Raw genomic sequence first — 12,848 nt, 5'->3', positions numbered from 1 at the left:
ATACAAATGTACATTAGGGTTATGACTTTTTTACAACCACATATCCCTGTATCATAGTGTGATGAGTTTCTACATAAGGTTACATAAAAACATAATTATAAGGTGATTCGGTGAAAAATCTCACGCACAAAATGGTTTTAATATTTGAATTTATCAGAATTATGGGCAATTTTTAGAAGTCACTGTAAGCAGATACATAATTGAAAATAAACTTTAGAGCCACATGAGATAACCAAACTGACGAACCAAACTAACATTTGTTTCTCAAAATTTTTTTGTTAATTCTGAGAATCATTGAATTTTTCAAAGACAGACAGAGATATACCCTCAGCCTGTGTGGATTGAAATACTTTTTTTTCCAAAAAAAAAAAAAAAAAAAAACTTACGCATTTAGGGGAGTTTTCAAAACAATATGGATAGGATTAAAGCGCAGAAATTTGCGGGGATATCGATAGATAGACCTTTATTTAAACTGAGTTTTGACAACATTTAGAGTACCATTTAAGCAAATATTATCGAACTTTTGTGGGGGAGGTATCGGAAGGTCCACTCCTTCCACCTTCGAATTTCATCTAATATTCGAAGAAATATTACGATATCCAAAGTGTGGACGAACGCAGTATTCGAGGTCTCCAGTCAATACAAATGGTGCCATAGGGGGTTTTTACAACTTTCGGGCTTTTTTCTCAAGAAGTATGGACTTGCCCTTGAAAAAACTTTTACTGTCGTAATTGAGGCAGCGAATTCAAGTTGCTTCAACAAAAATCAAAGTGATACGAGAGCAGGTCTTATAGTGAATTTATCCAAAAATGTGTGTGGGAGGTACCCGACGGAGTGGACAAATATAGTCCATATTCGAACCTGACCTATACCTGGTAGATATATTAGGATGTGTAAAGTATGGACCAAATCTGTCACTCCCATCAAAAGTAATCGTACACACAATTTTTTTTTTTTCGAAAATTTTTGAACTTTTGTGGGGGAGGTACTTGAAGGAGTGGACCAATATGGCTTATCTTCGAACTTAAACTAAGTTTGCACAAAATATTACGAAGGCCATATTTTGGACCGAAATGACAGATCCGTTCGAGAGTTATCTGGCGCTCCAACCACTACACACGGGGTTTTTTTGTAACTTTCAGGCTATTTTCTCAAGAAGTATGCACTTGCCCCTGATGAAACTTGTACCGTCGTATGGGGGCAGTGAATATAAGTTGCTACAACAAAAATCACAGCGATTCGAGGGCAGGCCCTAAGCTGAGGTACCCGAAGGAATGGACCGATTGAGTCCATATTGAAATCTTATCTCAGTCTGGTACACGTTTCACGATGTGCAAAGTATGGACCAAATCGGTTACTCCCTTCAAGAGTTATCGTGCGCACAAAATTTCCGAACATTTTCGAACTTTTGTGGAGGAGGTACCTGATACCTGACCGATATGGCCCATCGTGGAACTTAAACTAAGTTTGGAAAAAATATTACGATAGCCAAATTTTGGACCAAATCGGCTCATCCGTTTGAGAGTTATCGTGCGAACCAACCAGCCAGCCACAAAAAGTTAAAAATTTTCGCTTAAGTGCAGTTTCGATGATCGCTTGGAAATTTTTTCCGAAGGTACTCCTTTTGGTCCCGTTTACAGCGATGTAAAGTGTTTCATGGACAAGTCCATGCTTGCTAACACACTGACACAAGGTCTCTAAAAATCTATCAATTAAAATGGCTGGTGGTCACGATAATCGAAAGGAGTGACTGACATTGTTCCAACCTTGGCACATCGTAATATTTTCCTCTCTCAAACTAGCAATACCTCCCTCCCAAAAGTTCGTTTATGTACAGTTTAAGCACTGTTCTAGGATTGTTTGGAATTTTTCATCGAATGCCGTCCTTTTGATCCTGATTGCAAGGACAAACATTTTTCATGCGCTTACTGATATAATGGCCTTAAAGCTCTAAATATCATACGGTGGCCAGATAAACTGGCTGGTTTGCACGATAACTAACGAAAGGAAAAACTCCCAAAACTAGATCCATTTTCAACATGGACTATATTGGTCCATTCCTTCGAGTGCCTCACCCTGCAAAAGATCAACAGATTTGCCCTTTAACCCAGTTTAAGGCTACTTCTCGTGTTGTAATTTTAATAGCGGTTAGTCATTGTGATCATGACTACAACATTGTACGAGGGGAACTAGAAAAGTTTGCGGCCTAGGCAATAGGTAGTGTTACAAACGTCATTTTACATTTTTTGGATAGTTTGACAGTTTTTAGCGTAAACTTACTCAGGACTGTTTGACATACGATCATGTGTTGTCTTGTTTACAGTGTCTTGAAAAATTGCTATGCTAAAAATGGAATTTACTTGTGAACATTTTCGTCCAATCATTTTTTACAATTTCCGCATCGATCAAATTAAATCTTCGTATGTCGATAAAGGACCATCCTACAGCACTACGAAAAACCAGTTTAATGAATTCAATAGTGAAGGACACTCGCTAAAAAACAAAGGTGGTGAGAGTTGTCTAAAACCGTCGTTGTGCCAGAAAAAATTAAGCTGTGCGTGAACGGATAATGCAAGATCGACATGTTATATACCGTGAGATAGAGGCATCCTTGGGCATTTCTTTAACTAACATTTGCTATTGCATGAATACCTGGCCGCAAAAGTGGGTTTTGATCCAGCACAATTTGAAAATTGCTGGAAAAAGCCTTTTCTTCATTGGTACAAGAAATTGTACCGTCACAGACGACGAATCTTGGATCAATGCATATGAGCCCGAAACAAAACAGCAATCGATCGTATGGGTCTTCGAAGGCGTGCCAAATCCCACGAAAGTTGTTCATGGATGAAGCACTTCGAAGCAAATAATAGCCTGTTTCTTTGGCAAAACTACCCATGAGCCGACTATACGGCTTGAGAAACGTAGAACGATTAATTCTGAGAGGTACACTACAAATTCTTTGCCTGAAGTCTCCGGAGAAATTCGAAAAACGAACAAGAGAAGATGAATCATTGTGCACCATGACAATGCGAACTCTCCAACATCGATAGAAAGCAGCGCCTTTTTGGCCGGACAAAACGTGGATCTTAATGGATCATCCGCTGTAGAGCCCTGCCTTTGCACCCAATTACTTCATTTGATTCCCGAACATCAAGAAAACAGGGCGTGGTCAACAATTTCGTCGACAGAAGATGCTGTTGAAGCGTTGAAAAATCATGTTTTGATGGTGTCTCAATCAAGTCACTGTAAACATCACAACACATGATCGTATGTCAAACTGTCCTGAGTACGTTTAGGCTGAAAACTGTCAAACTTTGCAAAAAAAAATGGTGTCTAGCAGCAGTACGGTTTGCATAGGCCATCTTTGTTACAAAATTGTATTCTCCATACTGCTCTCGATAATGGTTCAAACGTTGCAAAAACCCGCCCAAGTGGTATTTTTGCAATATATGAATAAATAAGACCCACAAAAGCCTATAGATTTAGACACTGTTATGAGAAAGGTATCCTCTCGTTCTTTTGAGAGAATGATTTCAAAAACGGAGTTTCGAGGCAATTTTGTTTTTTTTTATTTTTTTTTTTTGAACATTTTAAATGGGTTTAATCCTTCAGGGACCTTAGCCATGAAATCTTCAGAATGTTTGCGAGGTATTACACAGTCTTACATAAGTATACGTACGCCCCATAAATCTCGGGTTTTAGAAAAAGTAATGATATTTATGAAATTCCAAGTACACAGGTTTATTTCGTCTCACTAATAAATAATATTTAATACAACAAAAGTATATTCCATAATATAAATAACGGTAAATTTTACAAAAACCAAAAAATGATACTTACAAAAGTATACATACGCCCCAAGGAAATATGAGTATTGTCGTACAATTTATGGAATTAGCAGCAAAATTTATACATTTTATTATTTTGGCGAATGTGTCTGGGTGTCCGAGATATATTTTAGAGAAAAAAAAAATAATTTTTAGGTGTTAAATGCCGTTTTTAATGCCAAACTTCTTGTATAGCTCGTTAAAGTGGACCCTTGCTGATTTCTTTCCGTTTTAGGTATTTGATTATATAAAAGCCACAATATTAGTGTCAGATTATAGATTTTGAGATCCTAGAAAGCTTTTTAGTTGACCTTGTGCATAACACACCTTCCTGGGTATCGATAAATTCACATTTTTCCTAGGATATCTCAGGAAGTTAATAGATTCCTCGGAATTCTTGGCTCAAATTACATACAGAAGACCTTGAATTGTGTTTTAATATGGTGTTATATAATCCTTGGACACCAATTGAATCAGAAATGTGAAATATTCTGTTAAAATCCTGCTCCCAAAGCATCAAAATATAGTCACTACCAAAAAGCATGAAATTTACACTGTGAACAACGTAGTTTTCGTATTATGACCATTACCGTCAATATAGGGTCAGAAAGTATCGGATAATTGTACATTTCTGATTCAATTGATGTCCAAGGATTATATAACGCCATATTAAAACACAATTCAAGGTCTTCTATATGTAATTTGAGCCAAGAGTTCCGAGGAATCTATTAACTTCCTGAGATATCCCAGGAAAAATGTGAATTTATCGAAGGTGTGTTATGCACAAGGTCAACTAAAAAGCTTTATATGATCTCAAAATCTATAATCTGACACTAATATTTTGGCTTTTGTATACTCAAATACCTAAAACGGAAAGAAATTAGCAAGGGTCCGCTTTAACGAGCTATACAAGAAGTTTGGCATTAAATAACGGCATTTAATACCCAAAAATTATTATTTTTTCTCTAAAATATATCTCGGACACCCAGACACATTCGCCAAAACAATGAAATGTATAAATTTTGCTGCTAATTCCATAAATTGTACGATAATACTCATATTTCCTTGGGGCGTATGTATACTTTTGTAAGTATAATTTTTTGGTTTTTGTAAAATTTACCGTTATTTATATTATGGAATATACTTTTGTTGTATTAAACATTGTTTATTAGTGAGACGAAATAAACCTGTGTACTTGGAATTTCATAAATATCATTACTTTTTCTAAAACCCGAGATTTATGGGGCGTACGTATACTTATGTAAGACTGTGTACGTGTATTTATTCACTCAATAAGATGTAATAAACTACACTAAGATCTCGCTTTGCGTCGTTTCAGTTTGCGTTGTTTTCGAAGTTGCGTCGTTGCTTAGTTAAAACCAATTTTCACTCTGCGTCGTTCGATTTTCGATGTTGCGTTGTTTTAAATTTGAGTGTCTAATTTTTTATACCCTCCACCAAAATTTGGAGGGTATATAACATTTGTTTTTTCGATTGTAACGCATTGAAATAACCATTTGTGACCCTATAATGTACATAGGTATATACATATATTCTTGGTCAGCGTAAAATTCTAAGTTGATTTAGCCATGTCCGTCCGTTTGTTGTAATCACGCTATCTTCGAATGATTTGAGATAGAGGACTGTAATTTTGCCCACATATGTATTTGGTCTAAACTTACATCAAATTCAAAGATGGGCTACATCAACATCAGTCCAAGTTTTAATAAAGCTCCCATATAACGGTACCGCCCAATTTCAGTTGTTTTTACCTTCTTAGCGACATTTTCAGAGCGAATTAGCTTAATTTGCGATTTAGTGTTCCCAGTGATGTAGAAACTTGACATTGGTCCACGTTTTGTTACAGCCCTCACAAAGCGATACCGCCCGAGCATTTTGACTGCTTTAGCTACATTTTCTGGCCAAACTAGACCAAAATAGCTATCAATTGTGGGCATAAGAAAAAATAGTGTTGTTCTAGCCTGGAACCTATCTCAGAACTTAACATGGTTTTCCATAGAAAATCTTAATTCGCTTTGCGTCGTTTCACTTTGAGTCGTGTTTTTTTTTTTTTTTTTTTTTTGAACGTATCTACGACGCAAAGCGAGGTTTTGGTGTATAGAAATATATTTGCTGGATTGATGTTTTTCGTTCGTTTACTCAATGGTCCAATATAATAGATCTTACTCACTTGTAAGAAGCTTCATTCTGAAAATCTATGGTGTACTGGAAAAACAAACGAATATCAATATTGTCTTGCTCGTGTCAGTAATTTCAGTCATTGATATTTAGGGCCTGTTCATGTATGTCGATAATAAAAAGAATGCGCAAGAAAAATTACCAAATTTGAGTGTGTTTTTCAAATTTGTTTTTTGTTTTGAAGCAAAAGCAAAGGCAATAATATTTCTAAAACTAAAGTTTGCGTGTATTTCATGCGCACACATTTTCGTTTCGAAATACATAAACAGGGGGTTAAACTTATGCATTTTTTTGTAAAAGGCAAATTTGCCCATTGAACCTCTATTGGGTTCCTCTACATTTACACTTCCTGAAATCAATGAAGGATATTATTTTATGCAAATCATTGTTAATTGCGCTTTAACAAAAACGAACTTTTTTTATACCTCCTATATCTCACATGTGTATATATATGTATTCAATCTAAAATCCGGCAAAACTTATGAAGTTTAGTAAAACCTTGCTCTTACTGATTTGGATCTTAACTGAAGTTATACTGTGTTCATTATTTTATTTTTAATTTTTGTTTAATTCTCTTTTTCTTGTTTTTTTTAGCATAACAAATTATTATCTTTTATTTTTTTTTTAATTTTGTATAGAATAAAAAAATATTTTCACTTTTTTCTCTTGGCAATATAAACCGAAAGGATAAATACTAAAAATTACACAGTAAATATATATGAATTACTCTAAGTATGTGACAATAATAATTTATTCCAAAATAAATTAATTGATAATCTAAAATGAAACTTTAGCTTAGCAAACAAACATAAATACAATATATTATGTGAAATTTCAAATTTAAACAAAATAAAGAATAATAAACTTACAAGAAAAGCAACAAAATAAAATAAATTTTAAAAATCATAAAAAAAACACTGTTTTTAATTCAACACAGCTTGATTTGCTTGATTTTGTGGGCAAGTAGAGAATTGGCGTGTAAGAAGATGACATTTAAGAAGAATAGGAATTTGTATTAACATATCGTCGGTGTCATGCTTAAGTGTTCCATACGCCATTTTTGACTTTTTGAGATACAGGTGGTTTCTAGGGTTTTTCGGTATGCTCTTTCTGAATTTCTAGTCGGCTTTCTCCTATCTGCTCTAGTTTCCGAGATATCCACGGGTCGACGGGAAAGCATAAACTTTTTTCAGCTATGAAATTAATATTTTAAAAATTTACAAGTTTAAAAACACAAATTTTATTTATTTATTTATTTATTTATTTATTTATTTATTTATTTATTTATTTATTTATTTATTTATTTATTTATTTATTTATTTATTTATTTATTTATTTATTTATTTATTTATTTATTTATTTATTTATTTATTTATTTATTTATTTATTTATTTATTTATTTATTTATTTATTTATTTATTTATTTATTTATTTATTTATTTATTTATTTATTTATTTATTTATTTATTTATTTATTTATTTATTTATTTATTTATTTATTTATTTATTTATTTATTTATTTATTTATTTATTTATTTATTTATTTATTTATTTATTTATTTATTTATTTATTTATTTATTTATTTATTTATTTATTTATTTATTTATTTATTTATTTATTTATTTATTTATTTATTTATTTATTTATTTATTTATTTATTTATTTATTTATTTATTTATTTATTTATATATTTATTTATTTATTTATGTATTTATTTATTATATTAACTTGTAGTAAATACAATGTTAATAAAGGTACAGTTACATTAGGCAAATATTTGCTCCAGCGACCGGCAGTGTGCGCTTACTGAGAGCAAGTGAGCTTAAATTCAATGTATTATAACACTCATTTCATCTCAGTAAGTGCACAATGCCGGTCGCTGGAGCAAATATTTGCCTAATGTGACCTTACCTTAAGACATAGCACTGGCTACAATGGCCATCACCTAAAAAAAAAACTTATTGAAAATAAACAAGTTAGTGCGAAAGTTGTATGAAGCAGTGGTCCTAAATATTGGAACATTTCGGATTCCGTAACTCGGGAAATAATGGTTTCCCTTAGGCAACAATTTTACTGTTGTGACTACCCGATATACCATCACGATCAGAAAAGTGACCTTAAACTGGAAGTGACTTTAAAATTCAATAATAAAGAACCTTAACACAGGAGGTACTTGAGGGAATGGACCTGAACTATGCCGGATCTTTGGGAGTTATTACTTTCGATTGTTATAATCGTCATCGGCAGTGTTTATGGACTCTGTACAAAAAAAAAGTACTGTCGCAACAAAGACCGACTCGCTACATAAAAAATTCAAAACGATTTGAAAATTTTCCTTAAACTGAACTTTTATTTATTTTTTTTGAACAATATTCAGCGACATTTTTGAAAATTTGTGTGGGAGGTACCCGTAGGATTGGACCGATATAATCCGTGTCCGAACGTATTCTATTTCTAGAAGAAATATTACGACGTACAAATTTTAGACCAAATCGGTAACTCTCTTCGATAGTTATCGTGCGCACCACATCAGTGAGCACTCGCTAGTCGGGCGGACAGTTAAATCCACTCCTTGGGGTCCAAAAAATGAATGAAACAATGAAGTCACTGTTTGATCGTATCATTAGCCTTGTGTACTTAGCAAATAACAAAATATCAGTAAGCTGTACCGACTCAATCCCACGGCAGCGGGTTCTTTCGTACCGAATTGAGCCGGAACAACACAACATCAGTATTCCGGCCAGCGGCTGCCACCTCAGTGTTCGTATTTGTTTCGTTTTTCTCCCGGAATGCCTGCTCCGAATTCTTTTGGTCCGTGCCGGGACGGAGGAAAACCCACACACACTCATTCGCATTCTCACCCATATCCAACCATATCCAACCTTCGGTGAGATGCAATAGATGTCAGGGGTGGGTGCATCTAAGGTGTTGCTCTGGACTTGTCCACGTGGACTATGTTGCCGCATGCTGCGTGGATACAGTCCCCAGTGAGTCGTCATCGGATAACGAAATTCCCCCGCATTCCCCTCGACAACAACCGCACACGTAGCCTTTAATACCAGCTGTTGTTGCCCCAATGCGTCCTTTTTGCATTTTAATTGCAATGGACTCCGAGGTAAGATCAAGGAAATAGTAGATTTCATTAGTCGAAAGAACATCAAGGTCACGGCGGTGCAAGAAACCAAGCACAAAAACAACCTCGGAAACGACCAGAGGGGTACAACGCTGGCTGAGCAGATTGATAGCTCTACATTTTTCACGGTCAATGAGGACGCCTCTACCAGTATTAGAGGAGAGTCTCACAGTTCGCCAGACATAACCATCGTGTCACTTGGTCTGACAAATTATGTTACCTGACAACCCGTCATTTCGCTTGGATCGGACCATCTCCCGATAATTGTCTCCATTAGCGGACCACCATCATCACCTCTGAACCCCGCACGTTCTTCAATCATAGGAAAGCTGATTGTCCGAGTTTCAGAGAGTTCACCAATAGCCGCTTCAGAGAACTGCCCAATCCTTCTAATGTTCGGGTAGCGGAAAGAACGTTCCGAGACATCATCACTGCTGCAGCCACTCGCCATATCCCTGCTGGTCGAATACCCGAAGTAAGACCAAACATCCCAGCAGAGGCTTCGCCGAACCAACCCCAATGACCCCAGAATCAGGGAGCTGACACTGGAAGTTAACAGGCTGGTCGGCGAGCATAAGCGGAACAAGTGGTTAAATCATCTGAAGAGTTGCAACATTGGAGCCGGTATAAGTGAATTGTGGGCAACGGTTAAGTCAATCTCGAACCTTGGAAGGATGTAAGATAGGACCTCAGTCACATTTGGCGACGTTACGTTGACTGACGCGAAGAGGTGCGCAAGTTATTTCAATCGACAGTTTGTCGAGCACCCCGAGAGTGAAAGGGCGAAAAGGAGAGTATTACGTCGCATCAGATCTCTTCCTCTTTTATTTATTTATTTATGTATTTATTTATTTAGCATCTTCATCGATGAATTTTATATGAGCGTGGACCCCAAAAGATGCTATTCATTTTTGGATCCAAAGCATGTCATTTACACCAAAGCTTTGTCATGTCATTTTCACCAATGCTTTGGCATGTCATTTCGACCAATGCTTTGGCATGTCATTTTCACCAACCCTTTGTAATGACATTATCATTACGACGAGAGTTTTAACAACGTTGGTTGTGATTTCGAGTCTCCGACAACATCAAGTCTATTGTAAATAATATACATATTTAGCAAAATGTGTATAAATAAAAACACAAAATTCATCTCTATTGGATCGATGGAATGGGTTCAAATACTGATGAAAAGATCGGATCTTTCACGACTTTCTTTGCATGAGTTCAAATGTTGATGAAAAGATCGGATGTTTACGACTTCCTTGGCATTGGTTCAAATGCTAATGAAAATATCGGATCTTTCACGACTTCGTTTGATCCAATGCAAAAGATTCCATGAAATCACGTCATCGCATGGAACCCCTTCCTTAAAATTTTGCTGGGAATATATGAAAAATATGTACATATTAAGTAAGATTTAGAAAAGCAAAATGTAAGTTAAAATTTAATTTAAAAAATGATAATTAATAAAATAAAAATTACAAAACCGGAACAACGCAAAATCATCGTTCCGGCCAGCGCAAGATGGGGCCAATGACAGGTTTTCAAGGCAACAGATCACTGAGGCAAGCTAGGCCTTCCAAATTTTGTACAGATGTTTATAATGGGCTTAGAAACTAACATGCCAAATTTGGTTCATATCGGTTCATATATACATATAGCTCCCGTATATATGTTCGCCCGATTTCAAGCAATTGATGGACCAAACACGCAAATTCTGCCCAATTTTTATGCGATTTGGAAAATATAACGGAATTAGGACTACAAATAAGTTTGCCAAGTTATATCAAAATCGGTTCAGATTTTGATATTGCTCCCATATATATGTTCGCCCGATTTCAGGCAAATGATTGACCAAGCATGCAAATTACAATAAAATTTGGAAAATTTTACGGAATTCGGACTACAGATAAGTTTGTCAAGCTATATTGAAATCGGTTCAGATATAGAAATAACTCCCCTATATATGTACATATGTTCAAATTTCATGGTTTTTTTCTGTGGTTTGTTATAAGTTAATAAAAAAAGGTTCCACATTTAGTAAAAATCGGCTAAGATTCCGCCACAAAAGCCAAAGTTTGTCTGCGATATCTTTGAAATTATATATTATTATATATATATGTATTATTATATATGTCTATTAAGTTTTTCCGAAATCCAATTGATAACATTAATGGGTTTCCGATTATTCTCCAACCAAAACATAAAAATGTCCAAAATGATAGTATACATTAATACCTTTCACTACATATATATAATATCCTAGATCTACCTAGATCTCAAAAGTTATACTCCAGAGAACACATGGATAACAATGCAAAATACTCCAAAAAATACATAACATCTTAACTCAAAAATACATTTACCACACATAACATTTTTATTATTTGTTAACACTATCTTATTTTACATACCCATTGATGAGCTTTCCATGTTTAAAAAATATAAAAATGTTGAAATGTTCTTTTTTGCGCCTAAAATGCTTTCACTACTTATTAATAATGAATATCGGAAAATGATGCATAAGAAAATATGTCACCATTGCCAGATCAGTATGTCGCTATGTGATGTGACCAGATTGATTTATTTTTTTTATTTTTAGTGATTCAGAGTGTTGGCAATCGAAATGTTTGTATTTGTTTCGTTTATCTGTGTTGGGAGCAGCATATCCCGGAATGCCTGCTCCGAATTCTTTTGGTCCTTGCCGGGACGGAGGAAAACCCAGGAACAATATATCTGTGCTCAGTTTGTCACATCCGCATCTTCACCCACATCTAACCTTCGGTGAGATGCAACAGATGTCAGGAGTGAGTGCATCTAAGGGGTTGCTCTGGACTTGTTCACGTGATGGACTACGACAGGGACTATTTTGCTGCGTGAACACAGTCCCCAGTGAGTCGTCGTCGGATTACGAAACATGCAGCCTTTAACGCCAGCCGTTGTTGTCCCAATCCCAGAGAATTGCAATGGTCTCCGAGGTAAGATTGATGAAATAGTGGACTTTATGAATCGGAAGAAGATCAAGGTCGCGGCGGCGCAGGAAACCATGCTGAACGACCACAGCTCAGTACGTTGTGATGGTTATAACGTAATAAGGAAGCATCGCACCCAAGGGCGTAGCCAGGATCAAATCTAGGGGGGGGGGCAACTTCTTGGTTTTTTTTTTTTTTGGTGATGTGTATAGTTTTTACATACAAAATTTTAAAACCTTAATTTAGGTACTTACCTAATGAAAAACAAGTAAAAAATTTCCACCATAAAGTATTCTGAACTAATATGGAATAGATAGTTTTCTTTCCGTTACGAAAGTGCCCACAATTTCAGGCGAATTTGGTTGCCCACATGGTGAATAATTTTTTACGTCGCGCTGAAAATTAGGTATAGCTGCATGGTAGAATAAGAAAAGGTAGCAGCAATACACAGCTGACTGAACTGGGTTGTAACGCTAGTGTCAAATTTCATATGACATTTTATACATTTATTTCTATTTCGATGTACATTGGGGACATATATTTTTTGAGAAAAAAAATATATCATTCGGAAAAAAAAACATTTCCCAGAAAGACTTCTTCATATCAACGATATGTAACCTCCTCCAAGTTCGAACGATAAGCCGCGCAGTAAATCCCCGCATGTAGATGCGATACCACGTTTGTTAATATGTGAGGTATTTTGTTAAAATTTA

Source organism: Musca autumnalis, unplaced genomic scaffold (genome assembly GCF_047663935.1).
Source record: "Musca autumnalis isolate F117 unplaced genomic scaffold, ASM4766393v1 scaffold_2, whole genome shotgun sequence".
NCBI classification, from domain to species: Eukaryota; Metazoa; Arthropoda; class Insecta; order Diptera; family Muscidae; genus Musca; species Musca autumnalis.
Note: the sequence above shows the minus strand (reverse complement) of the source record.